Raw genomic sequence first — 22,803 nt, 5'->3', positions numbered from 1 at the left:
GAAGGGGCATATGGATGGAGAGGAGAAGGGTGGAGGGGTGTTTTGGCTGGAGAGGTGAAGGTGCATATGGATGGAGAGGAGAAGGGTGGAGGGGTGTTTTGGATGGAGAGGTGAAGGGTCATATGGATGGAGAGGTGAAGGGGCATATGGATGGAGAGGAGAAGGGTGGAGGGGTGTTTTGGCTGGAGAGGTGAAGGGTCATATAGATGGAGAGGTGAAGGGGCATATGGATGGAGAGGAGAAGGGTGGAGGGGTGTTTTGGCTGGAGAGGTGAAGGGGCATATGGATGGAGAGGTGAAGGGTGAAGGGTCATATGGATGGAGAGGTGAAGGGTCATATGGAAGGAGAGGTGAAGGGGAATCTGGATGAAGAGGAGAAGGGTGGAGGGGTGTTTTGGCTGGAGAGGTGAAGGGTCAAATGGATGGAGAGTTGAAGGGTGGAGGGGTGTTTTGGATGGAGAGGTGAAGGGACATATGGATGGAGAGTTGAAGGGTCATATGGATGGAGAGCTGAAGGGGCATATAGATTGAGAGGTGAAGGGTCATATGGATGGAGAGGTGAAGGGGCATATGGATGGAGAGGTGAAGGGTCATATGGATGGAGAGGTGAAGGGGCATAATGATGGAGAGTTGAAGTGTCATATGGATGGAGAGTTGAAGGGTCATATGGATGGAGAGGTGAAGGGGCATAATGATGGAGAGGTGAAGAGTCATATGGATGGAGAGTTGAAGTGTCATATGGATGGAGAGTTGAAGTGTCATATGGATGGAGAGTTGAAGGGTCATATGGATGGAGAGGTGAAGTGTCATATGGATGGAGAGGTGAAGGGGCATATGGATGGAGAGGTGAAGGGTCATATGGATGGAGAGGTGAAGGGGCATAATGATGGAGAGTTGAAGTGTCATATGCATGGAGAGGTGAAGGGTCATATGGATGGAGAGGTGAAGGGTCATATGGATAGAGTAGAAGGGTCATATGGATGGAGAGGTGAAGGGTCATATGGATAGAGTAGAAGGGTCATATGGATGGAGAGGTGAAGGGTCATATGGATAGAGTAGAAGGGTCATATGGATGGAGAGGTGAAGGTCATATGGATGGAGAGTTGAAGGGGCATATGGATAGAGTAGAAGGGGCATATGGATAGAGTAGAAGGGTCATATGGATGGAGAGGTGAAGGGTCATATGGATAGAGTAGAAGGGTCATATGGATGGAGAGTTGAAGGGTCATATGGATAGAGTAGAAGGGTCATATGGATGGAGAGGTGAAGGGTCATATGGATAGAGTAGAAGGGTCATATGGATAGAGAGGTGAAGGGTCATATGGATGGAGAGGTGAAGGGTCATATGGATGGAGAGGTGAAGGGTCATATGGATGGAGAGTTGAAGGGTCATATGGATGGAGAGGTGAAGGGGCATATGGATAGAGAGGTGAAGGGTCATATGGATAGAGTAGAAGGGTCATATGGATAGAGAGGTGAAGCGTCATATGGATAGAGAGGTGAAGGGTCATAATGATGGAGAGATGAAGGGTCATATGATTGGAGAGTTGAAGGGTCATATGGATAGAGAGGTGAAGGGTCATAATGATGGAGAGGTGAAGGGGCATATGGATAGAGAGGTGAAGGGTCATATGGATAGAGTAGAAGGGTCATATGGATAGAGAGGTGAAGGGTCATATGGATAGAGAGGTGAAGGGGCATATGGATAGAGTAGAAGGGTCATATGGATAGAGAGGTGAAGGGTCATATGGATGGAGAGGTGAAGGGTCATATGGATGGAGAGTTGAAGTGTCATATGGATGGAGAGTTGAGGGGGCATATGGATAGAGTAGAAGGGTCATATGGATAGAGAGGTGAAGGGGCATATGGATGGAGAGGTGAAGGGTCATATGGATAGAGAGGTGAAGGGTCATATGGATAGAGTAGAAGGGTCATATGGATAGAGAGGTGAAGGGTCATATGGATAGAGTAGAAGGGTCATATGGATAGAGAGGTGAAGGGGCATATGGATGGAGAGGTGAAGGGTCATATGGATAGAGAGGTGAAGGGTCATATGGATAGAGAGGTGAAGGATCATATGGATGGAGAGTTGAGGGGGCATATGGATAGAGTAGAAGGGTCATATGGATAGAGAGGTGAAGGGGCATATGGATGGAGAGGTGAAGGGTCATATGGATAGAGAGGTGAAGGGTCATGTGGATAGAGTAGAAGGGTCATATGGATAGAGAGGTGAAGGGACATATGGATAGAGAGGTGAAGGGTCATATGGATAGAGTAGAAGGGTCATATGGATAGAGAGGTGAAGGGGCATATGGATAGAGAGGTGAAGGGTCATATGGATGGAGAGGTGAAGGGTCATATGGATAGAGAGGTGAAGGGGCATATGGATGGAGAGGTGAAGGGTCATATGGATAGAGAGGTGAAGGGTCATATGGATAGAGTAGAAGGGTCATATGGATAGAGAGGTGAAGGGTCATATGGATGGAGAGGTGAAGGGTCATATGGATAGAGAGGTGAAGGGTCATATGGATAGAGTAGAAGGGTCATATGGATAGAGAGGTGAAGGGGCATATGGATGGAGAGTAGAAGGGTCATATGGATAGAGAGGTGAAGGGTCATATGGATAGAGTAGAAGGGTCATATGGATAGAGAGGTGAAGGGGCATATGGATAGAGAGGTGAAGGGTCATATGGATGGAGAGGTGAAGGGTCATATGGATAGAGAGGTGAAGGGGCATATGGATGGAGAGGTGAAGGGTCATATGGATAGAGAGGTGAAGGGTCATATGGATAGAGTAGAAGGGTCATATGGATAGAGAGGTGAAGGGGCATATGGATAGAGAGGTGAAGGGTCATATGGATGGAGAGGTGAAGGGTCATATGGATAGAGAGGTGAAGGGGCATATGGATGGAGAGGTGAAGGGTCATATGGATAGAGAGGTGAAGGGTCATATGGATAGAGTAGAAGGGTCATATGGATAGAGAGGTGAAGGGGCATATGGATAGAGAGTTGAAGGGGCATATGTATGCAGAGGGGGAGATGTTATAGAGAGAGTAAGAGAAGCATAAAATTATATTATTGGCTACTAAATTTAATTAGAGAGGTTTCCGCGAAAGGTCTATGGGATCAAGAATGCATGTCCTTGTCCTTGTTGTTTTGATGAGAGAGTGTCTTCCCTTCATGCTGCATTGGTCATGCAGTGGGAGGTGTATGTGCGTGTGTGTGTGTTTGTGTGTGCTTGCTTGTGTGTGTGTATGTGCGTGTGTGTGTCTGTGCGTGCGTGTGTGTGTGTCTGCGTGTGTGTGTGTGTCTGTGCGTGTGTGTCTGTGCGTGCATGTGTGTGTGTCTGTGCGTGCGTGCGTGTGCGTGCGTGCGTGTGCGTGCGTGTGTTTGATGAGGGATGAGGAGGAGGAGCTGAAAAAGGTCCTCTCTTCACTTTAAGGGGTCTCATTCCATTAATGACCACCGCCATGAACTTTCCTTAATGTTGCCACTAGTATTAGAGGAGCTAAATTAACCTTGTAAAGAGAAGCATCCTCTATTTACCCTGTAAAGACAAACATCCTCTCATTACCCTGTAAAGACAAACATCCTCTCATTACCCTGTAAAGACAAACATCCTCTCATTACCCTGTAAAGACAAACATCCTCTTATTACCCTGTAAAGACAAACATCCTCTCATTACCCTGTAAAGACAAACATCCTCTCATTATCCTGTAAAGAGAAACATCCTCTCATTACCCTGTAAATAGAAACATCCTCTCATTACCCTGTAAAGACAAACATCCTCTCATTACCCTGTAAAGACAAACATCATATCATTACCCTGTAAAGACAAACATCCTCTCATTACCCTGTAAAGAGAAGCATCTCGTCATTGTCCTGTAAAGATAAACATCCTCTCATTACCCTGTAAAGAGAAACATCCTATCATTACCCTGTAAAGAGAAGCATCCTCTCATTACCCTGTAAATAGAAACCTCCTCTCATTACCTTGTAAAGAGAAACATCCTGTCATTACCTTGTGAAGAGAAACATCCTCTCATTACCTTGTGAAGAGAAACATCCTCTCATTACCTTGTGAAGAGAAACATCCTATCATTACGTCTCAAAGAGAAACATCCTCTCATTACCCTGTAAAGAGAAACATCCTCTCATTACCCTGTAAAGAGAAACATCCTCTCATTACCTTGTGAAGAGAAACATCCTCTCATTACCTTGTAAAGAGAAACATCTTCTCATTACCTTGTAAAGAGAAACATCCTCTCATTACCTTGTGAAGAGAAACATCCTCTCATTACCTTGTAAAGAGAAACATCCTATCATTACGTCTCAAAGAGAAACATCCTCTCATTACCCTGTAAAGAGAAACATCCTCTCATTACCCTGTAAAGAGAAACATCCTCTCATTACCCTGTAAAGAGAAACATCCTCTCATTACCTTGTGAAGAGAAACATCCTCTCATTACCTTGTAAAGAGAAACATCCTCTCATTACCTTGTAAAGAGAAACATCCTCTCATTACCTTGTGAAGAGAAACATCCTCTCATTACCTTGTAAAGAGAAACATCCTATCATTACGTCTCAAAGAGAAACATCCTCTCATTACCCTGTAAAGAGAAACATCCTCTCATTACCCTGTAAAGAGAAACATCCTCTCATTACCCTGTAAAGAGAAACATCCTCTCATTACCTTGTGAAGAGAAACATCCTCTCATTACCACATCACCACCTCATAAAGTAATATATAAAGTAAAGCAACTTCAATTCGCTCGTAAAGCCTTACATTTTAACGACAGCCACTAGTTTATAAGACCTAATCTGTCTTCCAGTCCTCCCCTCCAGTATGCGATGAGTCTTTAATCTGTGATGGGATACTCTGGTAATGGGAATGGTGACATGTTAACACGCTAGACTTAACATTTATTGTCCAGATCGTCTTGTCTGAGTCGCCTGAACATATGCAGTTCATACATTCTTCAAATTGAAAATGCTGTTTTACAGACCAATAGAAATGTTTGATTTTAGCTAGAAAGGTTCCCCAGTTTGAGCCTAGGTTTTGTGGAATTGCTTTCATGTGCCGACTTCAGTGCCACAGTCATTGGAGGCTCAGCAAGTTGCTCTACTCTCTCAGGCCTTTGAAGTGGAAATGCAGGACTTGATATCTTGTTTTAAAGGGGGTAATTGACTTTGTATAATTCAGACACGGACCGCAGTCGGTACCTCGACTCGTTCATGATTGAATACAACTTGTTTTATGAAATATGTACAATGCAGCATTCATTATTTATGTATCTTTTAACCTGTGAATTATAGTCAACCCCCACATGTCCACCACTACCTCTAACGTAAACAGATGATCAACTTGAGGGTATAACATTTGGTTGAAGAACAAGATCGATTTACAAAAGTCAGTTGAGGCAACGGTAAAGCGAGAACAAATATCATGTCTGTTCCACACTGACTGTGAATAAAGAGGTGCTCCTATTTCTTATAGAATAACATATTATGACAGATTTTTCTGTGCTTCGTTGATCCATTGCGGCAGAATGGAGACGTAAGGAGGAGACTTTAAAAAGGTCACCATGCAGGTTATTAATGGCATGACAAGTAGCAAATGGGCAATTCCACAGTAACAGAAACATCAGATTTTTCACTTTAAAATGTATATCCAACAAAAAGTAACAATCATTCTGTTGCCGTGGAATTGGCCAGATATCTTTATTTCCATGTTAACAGTGCAGCCCATCCAAACCTGATGGATTTGTCATCTCAAGGAACATTTACGCATGAAGCACACACAGATAAAAGATACATAGTTTGCTGTACCAGTACAATTAGCACAATAGGCCTGCTAAAACAAAGCAAGATGTGAACTACAGTATTTTGTGTTGTTTCTAGTCCATCTTCCAGCATAGAACACTATTGCTGTCCATGGTCCTGAATCTGGCTCTGGCAGACAGTAGACAGTAAAACAATACTATCCACCAAAGTATTTATTCAGACTCCTTCCCCTCCCTCCACATACACTACATATCTTATGAGCTATAATGTGTAACGAGGTACATGTGCAGCCATCCCAGCCAGCCCCTCTCAGCCCAACGGTCCCCTCATGTCAGTGACAGCCCAGGTCTCAGGCCCTCTCTGCTGGTGGCCAGTCCCTCAGTGGGACTCGGACATGACGTGCTCTCCCTGGTGTCCCCCCATCTGCCCCAGAGTCTGGCTGACTGATCACCTGAATACATTTCCCATGTATACACACCCACTCACTGTCACACCTCTATTCTCCACCTGACACTCTCTACCCATTCTTTCTGCCTTTTTTTCACCTTTTCTTGAAGGGTAATTGAATTTCCTGAATTTTCAGAGGGTACACATGAAGACAGGGGTAAGCAGGTGTCCTCACAGAGTTTATTGGGATTGCTTTATGCAAAAGAGGAATTTGTCAAAATGTTAAGTATGTGTGTGTATGCATTGCATGAGTGTCAGCTATTTCCCTAATGTCAGCTGCAGCATTGTCCAAATTCAGACAATCTGTTGAGGCAACACAATTGTCTGAAGCCATGGGGCAAGCTGTTTGAGTGCTACTTATAATCAACAGAAAACAGAAAATGTAGGAGGAAACCCTTCAGCAGTGAGAAATAGAATGTTGATATCTTTAGGAGTATTTTCCAGGGTTACATGAAGAACAGGAAATGATTGACAAACAGTCACAGCTTGCTCCACAAAAGATTAGACCAGTGACCTTAACGTGTGTGTGTGTGTGTGTGTGTGTGTGTGTGTGTGTGTGTGTGTGTGTGTGTGTGTGTGTGTGTGTGTGCGTGCGTGCGCGCGTGCGTGCATGTGCATGTCCATGAGTGTGTGTGACTGAGTGAGTGTGTGTCCGTCCCTCGGGGAACACTGACTTGTGTGTAGTCTACAACGTCTGTCTATTCACCATTGTCATCCACTCTGCTTCAGGCAGTAGAGGTAGAGGTGGCTGTTCATCCTGAGCGTCCCTTGTCACCTGTCTAGACATCAGAAAGATAACATCAGCAGTTTTAATCCATCCAGACCCGAGAGTCTAATGGAGAGATATTGGAATTTCATCAAATATGCACTCCTTAAACTAAATGGCAATCTATCAATGACATCTCAGGGCCTGACAGACTTGACATATTAGGTGTCAAGAAATGTCACACCTAAGTGAAATAAAGGCTTCTGTTTTAGACACAGAGGTTGGCTAATCATGTACATGACATCTGTCAAACTTATTCCACCGAGGCCCAAGTGTCTCAGGGTTTTTCACTCCTTCCCTGTACTTGGTTGATAAATGAAGGTCACTAATAAGTAAGAAACTCCCCTCACCTGGTTGTCTAGGTCTTCATTGAAAGGAAAAATAAAAACCTGCAGACGCTAGGCCTTCCGTGGAATGAGTTTGACACCTCTGATGTTCACCAACCAACCAGAGCCAAGTTTACACAACTGCTGAGCTACTTGGGAGAGGGGAAAGCTGTTTCAGCCCTTGGTGAGCAAGTGCATCATTTAAAAAAATCAGAACCAGCAATTTATTGTTTGATCACTGCCCTAATCATTGCCCTAAGGCATCAGAGTGTATTTTTCTTAGAAAAGGAAATTACACACACTCTTTCCCTGCTTGCTTGAGGATTTCAAATAAGATGTTAACGTGCCTTTCGTTCTCCACACCTCAATTTACTAAATGGATTAGTCTCTCTGTATGTCTTTCTGGGTTAAAGCCACACTCTGTCAACCACAGACTTTCTGTTGTTGGCTCATAACTTTATTTATGCATTTATTTTTCCTCAGAGCTGTCTTGGCAATTATTGCTGCCACTTCAAATTGCCGGTTGGATTTTGGATGAACATGAGATGAACATGAGATGAACATGAGATGAACATGAGCTGAACATGAGAAGTGCTTGAGAGGCTAGCCGGACTGCTTTCTAATTACTGAGGGCAGCATATTATTGTGTACGCATGTCAGGGGAGAGACATCTCTATCAGAGTATACATCCCTATGACTAGTGCACAACGTGCCAGGAAGATTTATGTCACGCCCTGACCATAGAGAGCCTTTTTATTCTCTATTTTGGTTAGGTCGGGGTGTGACTAGGGTGGGTCATCTAGGTAATTATATTTCTATGTTGGCCTGGTATGGTTCCCAATCAGAGGCAGTTGTTTAGCGTTGTCTCTGATTGGGGATCATATTTAGGCAGCCATTTCCCCAATGGTTTTTTGTGGGATCTTGTTTATGTGTAGTTGCCTGTGAGCACTCCATAGCTTCACGTGTTGTTTGCTCTTTATTGTTTTTTTGTGCGATTCACTTCTAATAAAATGTTGAACCGATTTCACGCTGCGCTTTGGTCTGAATGTTATTACGATGATCGTGACAATCTACAGATGATTTAAACTTATTTTGACTCGCGTCAGACAGAGATAACTCTAACCTTAGCTTAACGTCCGCACCCCGGCTTAACCCTGACCCTAAGCCCAACCCTAGCTTCATATCCACACCCCGGCTTAACCTTAACCCTTAACCCCAACCCTTAACCCTAACCCTTAACCCTAACCCTATGAAGGTTCACTAACATTTTACATTGACACTGATTAGCGTAGCGGCTGTTAGAGGAAGTGGCATATCTTCTCTTGATAGCATCACAGTCTTCATACTAAAGGAGAACTGCATTGCTCTTAATCATTATGATCAAATTCAAGTCTTTGTCCCAGAAACCATCTTTCAATACAAACTGTGGAAATAATCAGTCAATGTCTGCTTCTCCATAGAGCCCGAAGGACTGAGTGTGGTTGCATCAAGATGCTCAGTGTGTGTGAATCAGTGGTGGCTGGTGGCCCTTTAAATGGTAAGGACAGGCTCATAGTAATGGCTTGAACGGAGCGAATGGAATGATCTCAAACACGTCAAACACCTGGTTTCCATGTGTTTGATACCATTCCATTCATTATTATGAGACATCCTCCCCTGACCAGCCTCCTCTGGTGTGAAGTCTCTGATAGAGAGGCTGCACCACCTGTTCGGGCCTCCTCTTGTCTCGTCACTGCTCAGTGAGGCACAATATGAACCCTTTACATCTTAGAGAACCTCCTCCTACTCACCAGGGACCTCGGTAATCTGCTAAGCAAAATGAGGTGGACCCCCATCTCTACAACCCCCGTTCCCCCCAACTCCCCCAAACCCTGACACGCTTCATTTCAGTTCTTTGATGACAGTGATGAGACAAGAGACAACCCTCCCCCATCTTCACCAGGAACAGATGAGACAACAGGCACACGCTCCTCCACCACATCTCTACCACTCACATTAACACTAGGAGCATTACCAGATGGCTAGAAAGACAACCACAGACTTCATTTGCTGTTTAGTTTTCATTATGTGCAGAGACGCAACGAGTGGAATGATCAATGCTATGGATGATGCACAGTCCATTTCTCTGAAACACTCTAGAATTGGTACACAGGACAAAGTGGTGGTAAATCTATGCTGGTTACTCTATACTATAAAATTACTATATTATATTGTAATAGAAATATTGACTGGATAGTGATGGATTCAATTTGTCCCATTACTTCAGCGACGTTGGTCTGGATCAAGAAGAATAAATAATAAGTTAAGATATGAATACGCCTTTCTCCTCTTTTTTTCTCCACACCCACATGCAAGTCTTTTATTTATTAAAGGAGTTTAGAAGAAGTTCTGACATGCGTTTCCGTTTCCTGGCATTTTCATTACTTTCATTTCATTACTTTTCATTACACTTAACTTTAAATAATCATTTTTGTGTCTGGAGAAAGCCTTCAGCATTTGCATTTTAATTATACCATTTTGATTGTCCGAGGTTGATTGCTTCCATTTTCTGGCAGCAGGTTAATTGTGTGAGCTTCATGCTGCTTCATTGTGAACTTGTGCCACAACTAGACTGAGTATAATAAGGACGTTAGGGTGTCTATTTGATATTTTTCTCTTCTGAACATGAACGCACCTGACAATCTACATGGAGGTTGATAAGCCAACATGATTGGTGTTTGGAGAATTATTACACACTCTTTGATGTGAGGGTGATCTGACATGGTGTTGCTCTATGTGGGTTTTGAGATAGACAGAGAAAGACAGTTTACTGGTGAGCAAGACAGACGGAGGGCATCACTGAGCACATAGTTATAGCTGTGTACTCCTGCTCTTCTCTATTCCGAGGTTTCCAATGATTTACATCGATTGACTCCTAGCACTTGACCAGGCAGCCCAGCCATAACCTCCCTCCACAGAGACCAGACCCAGGGGGACACTCCTTAGCTCTCTGTTCAGGGGGATTAGGGGAGGGGGGCTTTCAATGGAGCTCCATGGAGGAATCTACCAAGCATTGGAAATCTTTGCTACTCTGAAAGGACAGTATGAAAGCGAAGGACAACAGTGGATTGAGTCATACAATTATGCAGTTGCAGGCCTTCATTTATTGTAACATGTCCTTTCCTCTTTGTGCATGTACTGTACGTGTAACGATCTCTAAACTCATGTATAGTCACCATTATTTGAGTGATTGTAAATGGTCATCAATAAATAATAATGTCCTTAAGAGTAGACAGCACCGCTCTATTGAGTGGAGAGAAAAGCTGGACAAAAATAACGTTCACCTTAATCAGGACAATTACCAAGCACTGAGCTGGAAAGCACAATCCCTATTAACAAGATAGCAGTAACCTCTTACCTAGTGTCATACTGCTCATCGTGCCCATTAAATGAGCTTTTACCTTCTGCCCAGGCAATTTTCAAAGCTCCGATTCGCACATTACTTTAAATGACGCAACCGAAGCAATGTAGATTTCAATTACTGTGACAAGTATGAGAATATTCATGTCAATAATTGCTTTTTGTCCACCAATGTATACCCAACGGGATTGTCCAGGGGAAGTTTGTTATTTGGAATGAAGAAAAGTCATTGTGATTAACAGTCAGCAGCATCCACTGTTTTGTGATTACTATCATGGGCAAATGGGAAACAGATTTGACGAGAGGTTTACAAATGAGGTGAGGACAAACACAAAGCAGCTGTTATTCTCTTTCCAGAGTTTATAATGCTCCAATCAGCCCCAGACTAAACGGTTGTGAAATTCCAAGAGCATCCTTCCTCATCTCCCCAACCCCATAAGCTCCTCCCTGCTGCTTGGGGATTTGAGACGTATCGACAAGGAGTATGTCTGACATATTCAGAGCAGAGAGGGAATACAGTATTAGCATTTCAATGAAGGGACTGTTTTCTCCAGTGCTATAACACGCCACAACACACCTAAGCTACTCACTTACGTCACATTCCCTTTTCTTCTTACACTCTTTTTTTGTTTTAAATGTCATAGTATTTCCTCCGCTCCCCTCTCTCTTTGTCCCTCACATCTCCGCTCTTTGTCTTTGTATTCTTTATTGATATTCAACAATTCATATTCTGCTGTTCCCATCTGTCACTTTTTATGTGCTTTATTCAAAACCCCAAAACCTAACCTTTCCACCACCCCTCCTGGTCTGTAGTCAAACCCTAAATGTCAGCCTTTGATCTCCCTGAACCGCTAGGCAGTCAGCCTCCACTTTTGGTTTACCAGACAGCTCTCATCTTCATTTGGGCTGAAATGAGCTGGACGTTACTGGGCTGCACTCCTCTCTTCAGTAGACAGGGGAGGGCTGGGGAGGTAAGGCCAGATGAGGCCCCATCTGGAAAGACCCAGGCCCTGCCAACTCTCTCCCCAGTCTCTGGAAACGCTCCCCACTCATCAGCAGCCATCAAAGAGTGTAAGCCCTCCCAGCCCTCCACAGGCCTCCCTGGCACAGTGGGCTGCCCTTCGCTCCCGGTTCCCAGCCTCATTACAGACAAAGAGAGGTACAATCAGCCAGCACCTCGTCCACGCTGCCACCCACATGACCGTAGAAATACAGTAGTTACAGGATTAGAATACAGATAAAAGAGAGCACGTCTGAGGGGTCCAATCACAAGGTGTGGATGCTCTAGCTGTTTCCTGTAATAGCCATATCCCCAGCAGAGACTGAGATCAATAGATAAATCGCATGGTAAGATATGTAGGCAAGCCAGATGTGCAGCTCAATGGTCTGCGCTGTGCAATTAGAATACAGAGTGTATTTTAACGGTTCCCTCTCTCTCAATCCTCTCTTTTCTTTTTCTCTAACCACAGTGAGTGAAGTAAGGTCCTGGGCCAGTGGTCACCAACCATTTCTGAGCCAAGATCACTTTCGCAGTCAAAAAGCAAGCTCAGATTTTACATTAACCTCACACAAATAGTTTTGTTGGAATGAGGTTAGGGCAGTAAGGCCTAATACATTATCAGAGCATATTGGCTATATGATTGGCCTGCCAATATTGTTAATCAGACCATACTATATTTCAAAACTTGAGCTTTGATAAAAAATAGATCAGTTGGTTTAGCAATTGTGTGGCACTGTGGAGCCTGAATTGAAATAATTCACTTTTTTTTTTACTGGACTGATGGTACCTGCATCTGATGGTCAACAATTTTTCCCAACCACCTCTCCCGGTCCCGGCTCTCTCTTTCCTTTCCTCTGGTGAGACTGACCAGAGAGAGGGTCAGCCTCTCACGGTCCCTGCTCTCTCCTTCCTTTCCTCTGGTGAGACTGACCAGAGAGAGGGTCAGCCTCTCACGGTCCCTGCTCTCTCCTTCCTTTCCTCCAGTGAGACTGACCAGAGAGAGGGTCAGCCTCTCCCGGTCCCTGCTCTCTACTTCCTTTCCTCCGGTGAGACTGACCAGAGAGAGGGTCAGCCTCTCCTGGTCCCTGCTCTCTACTTCCTTTCCTCTGGTGAGACTGACCAGAGAGAGGGTCAGCCTCTCACGGTCCCTGCTCTCTACTTCCTTTCCTCTGGTGAGACTGACCAGAGAGAGGGTCAGCCTCTCCCGGTCCCTGCTCTCTACTTCCTTTCCTCTGGTGAGACTGACCAGAGAGAGGGTCAGCCTCTCACGGTCCCTGCTCTCTCCTTCCTTTCCTCTGGTGAGACTGACCAGAGAGAGGGTCAGCCTCTCACGGTCCCTGCTCTCTCCTTCCTTTCCTCCGGTGAGACTGACCAGAGAGAGGGTCAGCCTCTCCCGGTCCCTGCTCTCTCCTTCCTTTCCTCTGGTGAGACTGACCAGAGAGGGGGGACAGTCTCATGCACACATTCAGCCTCATGCATTGACTTTCATGCACACATTCATGTTGTTCCTATGACCAGAGAAAGTGAAATATTCCTTCATATTAAAATCAACACGACGAGCTGCTAATAATGCTAAAACTCAGGGCTATGGATACTTGGCTACTTATTCATTGCAGCTGCAGCCTGAGGGGAAGTATGGAGAAGCGCGGTTTGTAATAGTGTTGAATAAAAAGTGACAGTGCTGAATATAAACCTAAACATGAACTCACAAAAACAGCAGCTCTTTGCTGTATTTGTTGACAGTCTCTCTGTGGTCATGGTTTTAAAAGTTATTTCATCTGACGTAGGCTAGTAGCCTATTAAACGTGTCTGTGGCCAGGGTCATGGAAGCTCTGCAGCCACGGTGATTTGACTTATCCAATTGGGCAGCGTAGTAGGTGCACTCGATGTAGTCACAGATTTGCCAGTCTGCCAGGTAGGCTGAGTTTGTCTCATGGGAACACTTTGTTTACCCCGTGCGCAGGACTTTTGAATCAAGTGCAACTACTGGCAACAGCTTGACCCGATTTTAAATAAGGAGCGCAAGCCTTTATTGTTTGTTGGCTTTTCTACAGAAATATTTGGTCGACTAGGAATGCCTTGAAGATTGATCAGTTGGCGACCATTGTCCTAGGCATACCCTGATTCAACGAGCACTCATTGAATGGAACGAAGTACTACAGTGCCTCACTTTTTGTCAAATAAGATGTAACCTGGAAAATGTGACCTGGGGAATGTGGGTGGTGCATTGTATAGAGGATGCAGCAGCCTATTTAGGTCCAGATAGAATCGGCGCACAGGAGGTTGGTGGCACCTTAATTGGGGAGGATTTGCTCGTGGGAATGGCTGGAGCGGAATCAGTGGAATGGTATCAAATACATCAAACACATGGTTTCCAGGTGTTTGATGCCATTTTATTTTCTCCATTACGGATATTAGTATGAGCCTTTCTTCCCTCAGCAGCCTCAGAGGTCAGTTGCAAAAACACAAAACTCTGACGGTTGTTTGAGTACTTGCGAGGTGTTTATTGCTTATTGACGTTCCGTCAATTGTTTGGGCGTATGGACTTTTGTAGCCTGCTCGAGTCAAGTTAATATATCGCTATTGGCTAAGTTTATTATTTTTGTTGATCTAGTATTTTTATTACTCTATGGATCCAATCTCAAAGTGAATAAATCTAATTATGATCTCGTAGAGGTTTTAACTAGGCCTATGACAGAAGTGGATACCCTGCGAATTGTCCATCGCTGTAGTAGCTCTCCCTGGCTCGGCTCACGCAGCTACGCCACTCAATGAGCAGACAAATCTTTGGTGGGAAAAAGGGGCCAAGCACCGAGTGTTATGCTAATTATTTATATTTACATGGTAAGAGTGAATTGCAGGCATTTACCACGTGCCATCTGCTAGCTAGGTTGAAGAAGTGGGTAGAAGCCATTAGCCATAGCTATTAGCCCACACAAAGAAAGCCATGTTTGAAAGTTGATACATGTGCATCCAGGTTCAGTCAACTTTTTTGAATAGCATAAATAATAAGATTTCAATCATGATATTAATAGTGTTCTCTATTTGAAGTAGAAATCGAAAACATTTAAAACTTTTGAGACTACGGGAAATAGGTTGACTGCTGTGTTAAAACTTCTCTAGGATAGGGGGCAGCATTTTCACTTTTGGATAAATAGCGTGCCCAATTTCAACTTCCTTCTACTCATCCCCAGAATATAAGATATGCATATTATTAATAGATTTGGATAGAAAACACTCTGAAGTTTCTAAAACTGTTTGAATCATGTCTGTGAGTATAACAGAACTTATGTAGCAGGCAAAACCCCGAGGACTAACCATTCAGAATTTTGTTTTTGTTGAGGTCACTGTCTGTTCAATGTATTTTCATTGGGATACTAGATTTCTAATCAACCTGTTTGCAGGTCCTACCGCTTCCACTGGATGTCACCAGTCTTTGGAAATTGGTTGAGGTTATTCCTTTGTGCAATGAAGAAGTACGGCCATCTGGAATCAGTGTAACGTTATGTGTACTGTTTGAGAGTTGCGCAAGACTAGAAAAGTAGCGTTAGTTTGTTGTCCTCCTGTATTGAAAACAGATAGACCTGTCTTCAATTTGATCGATTATCAACGTTTAAAAATACCTAAAGTTGTATTACAAAAGTAGTTTGAAATGTTTTGGCAAATTTTAGAGGTAATTTCTGAGATATTTTGTAGTGACTTTGCGCAAATTGGAAGCTGTTTGTTTCTGAATCAAACGCGCCAAATAAATGGACATTTTGGATATGTATGGACGGAATTAATCGAACAAAAGGACCATTTGTGATGTTTATGGGACATATTGGAGTGCCAACAAAAGAAGCTCGTCAAAGGTAAGGTATGATTTATATTTTATTTCTGCGTTTTGTGTTGCGCCTGCAGGGTTGAAATATGCTAGACTCTCTTTGTTTACTGTTGTGCTATCATCAGATAATAGCATCTTATGCTTTCGCCAAAAAGCCTTTTTGAAATCTGACATGTTGGCTGCATTCACAACGAGTGTAGCTTTAATTTGGTATTTTACATGTGTGATTTAATGAAAGTTTGATTTTATATAATTTTTTGAAATTTGGCGCTCTGCATTTTCCCTGGCTATTGGCCAAGTGGGACGCAAGCGTCCCGCCTATCCCAGAGAGACAACTGCCGTCATGGCTACCTCGCTTGCCATCAGCCTTGTGGCTATTGTAGTCTATTAACTGTAGAACAACATGGATCTCTAAAGTTGTCCCAGGTGAGGCAGGCAGGTGAGGGAGGGTCAACTGCTCTATGAACTGTCTCAGCAGGGGAACAGGCCCAATTCTCTTTCCAGCGAGCACTCACCTTGTACTGCTTTGAACCCAACCACTCGCTGACTTTCGTCTTCATTTGTCTTCATTAGACTTCATTAGTCTTACTGCTCGAACACACCTAATGAGTTCATGTGGGGAGAAATGGAGGGAAATCACATAAAGATATTTCACAGGCACAATGGACAAGTTCGTTTTCCACTGCCCGGGATGGGTGGAGATTTCTTCTTAGGCAGTGGTGTAAAGTACTTATGTAAAAATACTTTAAAGTACTATTTAAGTACGTTTTTTTTTTTGTGTCTGTACTTTGCTATTTGTATTTTTTAAACTTTTATTTCACGACATTCCTAAAGAAAATAATGTACTTTTTACTCCATACATTTTTCTTTACACCCTAAAGTACTCATTACATTTTGAATGATTAGCAGGACAGGAAAATGGTCCAGTTCACATAATTATGATCTGGAAGACTCACTAAACACAAATGCTTTATTTGTAAATGATGTCTGAACGTTGGAGTGTGCCCCTGGCTATCCTCAATATAAAACACAAGACAATTGTGCTGTCTGGTTTGCTTAATATAAGGCACTTGAAATGATTTGTATTTTTCGTTTTGATACTTACGTATATTTTAGCAATTACATTTACTTTTGATACTTAGGGATACTTAAACCAAATACTTATAGTCTGTTACTCAAGTAGTATTTTACTAGGTGACTTTCACTTTTACTTGAGTCATTTTCTATTAAGGTATCTTTACTTTTACTCAAGTATGACATTTGAGTACTTTTTCCATCACTGTCCTTAGGTTAGTATCAATGGAATGGTCGAAAATGGGGCACCGGCCATGCAAAACGACATCGCCCACTATCACACATTTAAAGAACAGAATTAGGTGGTGTATCATTTTCAGTCGGTAGGCTAGGATACTTTGTGTGGATATTTCAGACTATTTTCAACCAAAAATCATTAACACTATGCAACACAGCTACAGTTGAAGTCAGGAAGTTTACATACACTTAGGTTGGAGTCATTAACACTCGTTTTTCAACCACTCCACACATTTCTTGTTAACACACTATAGTTTTGGCAAGTCGTTTAGGACATCTACTTTGTGCATGACACAAGTAATTTTTCCAACAATTGTTTACAGACAGATTATTTCACTTATAATTTTATAATTGTATCATAATTCCAGTGGGTCAGAAGTTTACATACACTAAGTTGACTATGCCTTTAAACAGCTTGGAAAATTCCAGAAAGTGATGTCATGGCTTTAGAAGCTTCTGAAAGGCTAATTGACATCATGTGATTCAATTGGAGGTGTACCTGTGGATGTATTTCAAGGCCTACCTTCAAACTCAGTGCCTCTTTGCTTGACATCATGGGAAAATAAAAATAAATCAGCCAAGACCTCAGAAAACAATTGGAGACCTCCACAAGTCTGGTTCATCTTTGGGAGCAATTTCCAAATGCCTGAAGGTACCGCGTTCATCTGTACAAACAATAGTACGCAAGTATAAACACCATGGGACCACGCAGCCGTCATACCACTCAGGAAAGAGATGCGTTCTGTCTCCTAGAGATGAACGTACTTTGGTGCGAAAAAGTGCAAATCAATCCCAGAACAACAGCAAAGGACCTTGTGAAGATGCTGGAGAAAAAAGGAACAAAAGTATCTATATCCACAGTAAAATGAGTTCTATACCGACATAACCTGAAAGGCCGCTCAGCAAGGAAGAAGCCACAGTGTAACGACTCTCGTGGGTTGAAGAAGGAGACCAAGGTGCAGCGTTGTAGGCGTTCATGATTTTTAATAAAACTGAACACCGCACAAAAATAACAAAGTAGAAAACGAAATCGAACAGTTCTGTCAGGCAACAAAACAGCTAAACAGAAAATAACTGCCCACAAAACCCAAACGGAAAATGACAACCTATATATGATCCCCAATCAGAGACAACGATAGACAGCTGCCTCTGATTGGGAACCATACTCAGCCAAAAATACAAAGAAATAGAAAACATAGATTCTCCCACCCGAGTCACACCCTGACCTAACCAAACATAGAGAATAAATAAGGATCTCTAAGGTCAGGGCGTGACACACTGCTCCAGAACTGCCATAAAAAAAGCCAGACTACGGTTTGCAACTGCACATGGGGACAAAGATCATACTTTTTGGAGAAATGTCCTCTGGTCTGATGAAACAAAAATAGAATTGCTTGGCCATAATGACCATCATTATGTTTGGATGAAAAAGGGGGAGGCTTGCAAGCCAAAGAACACCATCCCAACCGTGAAGCACGGGGGTGGCAGCATCATGTTGTGGGGGGTGCTTTGCTGCAGGAGGGACTGGTGAACTTCACAAAATAGATGGCATCATGAGGGGGGGAAATTATGTGGATATATTGAAGCAGCATCTCAAGACATCAGTCAGGAAGTTAAAGTTTGGTCGCAAATGGGTCTTCCAATTAGACAATGATCCCCAAGCATACTTCCAAAGTTGTGACAAAATGGCTTAAGGACATCAAAGTCAAGTTATTGGAGTGGCCATCACAAAGCCCTGACTTCAATCCTATAGAAAATGTGTGGGCAGAACTGAAAAAGTGTGTGCGAGCAAGGAGGCCTACAAACCTGACTCAGTTACACCAGCTCTGTCAGGAGGAATGGGCCAAAATTCCGTGGCCCATTCCATTCAACGTTTATCTCAAGTTAAACAATTTAAAGGCAATGCTACCAAATACTAATTGAGTTTATGTAAACTTCTGACCCACTAGGAATGTGATTAAAGAAATAAAAGCTGAAATAAAAAATTCTCTCTACTATTATTCTGACATTTCACATTCTTAAAATAAAGTGGTGATCCTGACTGACCTAAGACAGGGAACGTTAACTAAGATTAGATGTCAGGAATTGTGAAAAACTGAGTTTAAATGTATTTGGCTAAGGTGTATGTAAACTTCCAACTTCAACTGTATGTAATCCAACACTGTTACCATCACTGTTGGAATGTTCCATCCTCCTGACCAGTGTTCTCCAGCAGCTGTACACCTATTTCTCATGTAACCTCTGGCCTCTTCCCTTTGTCTCCCTCTCATCTGTTCACTCTCTCGTCATCTCTTCAATCTCTCACAGCCAGAAAGGAGACAAAGAGCCAAGCTGATCTTCCTCTAATTCACTCTTGCTCTGGATATCTGATAGGGGATCATGGTAAGGCTTGCATGGTTTTCATCTTTGTTTTGGAAATGAAAAATAGAACTTCACTCTGGGCCAGAGATGAGCTGCATGACCTGAGTGAGTAGGCATCTCTGCTTTCATCCTCCTCTTGAAACACATACTGTGAAGTATAACACTTACAACACATAAAATCCACACCATACAACAGACTGAGGCAGCTGTGAGTTTGCAATGAACACTGTACAAGCAGCAATGTATTCATAACCACTGATCAAATTCTATGAAATTACTTTATGCATGCTCAGTGCTACACTGACTGTTTACTGGGAAAACACTGTTAAACTGCATCATGACATCTGTATTTGGCAATAGCAGCAATGTCCAACATCTGCTTCAGTGTCATTCCCCTGGCCTGTCATTCAAGTACCTCTGGAGTGACTCTACTGTTGTTCCATGGCTTCTGGGTAATTGGGCATTGTCTCCTCTACTCAAAGCCCTTACCAAAATAGTTTGTGTTTTATTCAGCGATAGGAGCTAAAATGAAGTGGCTAGATAGAGTCATTAGAGGCCATTACCACAGAGTACAATGCTTTGCCATCCACCCATTATCTTTGGGCCTCCCATCTATTTTCTCTTGTCATTTTGGGGCTGAGATTCCCCTGTCGTTCTCTGCTGCTGTGTCCTGTAGAAAGTAAGTCATTGTTACAGGACACCCGGAGACATTAGAAATGAATGAAGTCTGCCACAGATACCACCAGTAGATGACTATTAACATGATTTGCTGTTTGGTTTTCGTAGTCTTCAGACTATGACTATCAGCTGGTCCTGTGTCCCCATAGTTGTAGAGATTATTGTTTGTTAAAAAATATGTTCTGTGATGTGATGATGGGGCTACCGAATAAACCGTTTTCTTAAGATACAGGAGGAATAAGTCGATGATTTGACAAGCATATAGTGTATATGCACGCTATGTGTAACCTCTGCACCCTGCTTTAAAATAGGATTGCAGAGTGGGTGACAACATGATGGCTAGAGACTGATATCTCCTAGGACTAGGCCCACAGGCAGCAGGCTCTGTCTGCGTGACTCCAGGGGCTGCATCATGTGAACAGCCGATGGCACCAACCAGCTGATTGTCACCTCATAGTGACTGACCTCCTGCTCCTGTAATTTAACACCCACTCTGTTACCCTCTGTCCCTTGGATCCAATTGGACAGGATCCATTCCAGAGACACAGAGGGATGCTCACCCCTCAACCCCAGTGTTCCTCCATGTGGTTCTGGCTCAGTGAACACCATTATAGTATGGAGAGGACGTGTCCCGCAGAGGCAGAGCAGCAGAGCTTGGCTCAGATGGGAGTTGGCTCAGACGCTTACTCTAAGGCAGCTGCACTGTGGAGGGATGTGGCCTATCTCATTCTCCATGTACTGGACTGTATCTCTGTCACTATCAGTACCGCTGTGACAGAGAGAGGTTGTTTAGGTGGCATTGCAGAAACTGACACTGGTGAAACACTATAGATGGAGTTGAGAGGTGTTGAGATGAGGAGAGCTATGCAGCATAGCTAGCCAATACGGTTGAATTAGGACCGTCAACAGAGGCTTGAATTACATATGTGTCAAGCTCTGACCTTAGAGATCCTTTTAATTCTCGATTTGGTTAGGTCAGGGTGTGACTAGGGTGGGCAATCTATGTTTTCTATTTCTTTGTTAGCTGGGTATGGTTCCCAATCAGAGGCAGCTGTCTACCGTTGTCTCCAGCAACGGTCGGCAGTCCAGAGCCTCCAGCGACGGTCGGCAGTCCAGAGCCTCCAGCGATGGTTGGCCGTCCAAAGCCGCCAGCGACGGTCGGCAGTCCAGAGCCTCCAGCGACGGTCGGCATTCCAGATTCTCCAGCGACGGTTGGCAGTCCAGAGCCTCCTGCGACGGTCGACGGTCCAGATCCTCCAGCGACGGTCTGCAGTCCAGAGCTTCCAGCGACATTTTGCGGTCCAGAGCCTCCAGCGACGGTTCCCAGTCCGGAGCCTCCAGCGACGGTTCCCAGTCCGGAGCCTCCAGCGGGGTTTCCCAGTCCGGAGCCTTCTGCGACGATATACGGTCCGGAGTCCCCGGCGACGATCTAAGGTCCGGAGTCCCCGTCGACGATCTATGGTCCGTAGTCCCCAGCGATGATCCACGGTTCGATTCCTCCGGCAATGATTCACGGTCCGGAGCTTCCGGCGACGATCCCTGCACCAGAGGTGCCACCGAAGTTGGCGGAGCGGGGTCTGCGTCCCTCACCGGAGCCGCCACCGAGGGTAGATGCCCACCCGGACCCTCCCGTATAGGTTCAGGTTTGCGGCCGGAGTCCGCACCTTTGGGGGGGGGGGGGGGTACTGTCACGCCCTGACCTTAGAGATCCTTTTAATTCTCGATTTGGTTGTGTCAGGGTGTGACTAGGGTGGGCAATCTATGTTTCTATTTCTTTGTTGGCCGGGTATGGTTCCCAATCAGAGGCAGCTTTCTATTGTTGTCTCTGATTGGGGATCATACTTTTTGGTACTGTGCTGTTTAGCCCTACTAGACGTTACGTTTCGTTTTGTATTTGTTGTTTTTTCGATGTTCATTTAATATATTAAAATGTACGGCTACCACGCTGCACCTTGGTCCGATCCTTCCATCGACGAACGTAACAATATGGCCTGATTGATTAACATGTAAGTGTGTAGGCTTTTCATGATGTACTTTTCCCTTCCAGACGTTCTGACGTGGTCTAATTAACACACAAGCACAGAGCTTCTGAAAACAACCCGCCTCTTCCCTGGACCCAAGGGACAGGAGGATGCTGTGGTAGTGTTGTTGCTCTAAGGACTGTTTTCCCGGAGTCTTTGTCAATCTGTTTAATTACCTTAATCAAAGGTGAATTAATTCACAGATTAGTGAGTGAGACAGCAGTGTAATGAGAGGTAATGTGTTGGGGAACCTCATCTATGTGACGAGACACTTATCAACACTTTGTGAGTGTTGATAAGTTCCGACCGAGAGGGGCTTTAGTTCTGAGAGTCTCGAAGTAGGCCCGCAGGACATTGTTTGGGTGATATTCATATTTATTCAGAGAGGAGGAGGAGAGCGAAGGGCCTGGTGATAAACCTGGCCTACTTAAATTGACAATCAATACAGATTTCAACCCTTCCTGAGGAAATAAACATCAATTACGTGTAACTCTGGCTACGAACTTCAGCGGATAATTACATCTTCCACAACAGGTCAGTGGGCGTCTCTTACCTGACAAGGTGGCTAATGCAAATCATGTGGTAATACCACACACACGTTTCCCCTCAGTCAGCTCAACTGTTGTTTCTCCATGACCTCAAGTGGCTCTGCTAATGACATCAAGCCGGTGTTTGTGGGTGTAGAACAGAATGAAGCGTCCAGGACTCTAGAACTAGATCAACACATGCTGATGGTAGAGCTCATATAATGCCTAACGATTATTATTGTCCTCCGGAGGCCTTTTAGTTCAAATCATAACTGAGTTTCAAATCAAATTAAGTCAAATGTTATTTCCCACATGCGCCGAATATAACAGGTAACCTTACAGTGAAATACTTACTTACAA

Source organism: Salvelinus fontinalis, chromosome 33 (assembly GCF_029448725.1).
Source record: "Salvelinus fontinalis isolate EN_2023a chromosome 33, ASM2944872v1, whole genome shotgun sequence".
Taxonomy (NCBI): domain Eukaryota; kingdom Metazoa; phylum Chordata; class Actinopteri; order Salmoniformes; family Salmonidae; genus Salvelinus; species Salvelinus fontinalis.
The sequence above is the reverse complement of the archived record's forward strand: the minus strand, read 5'-3'. Positions refer to the sequence as shown.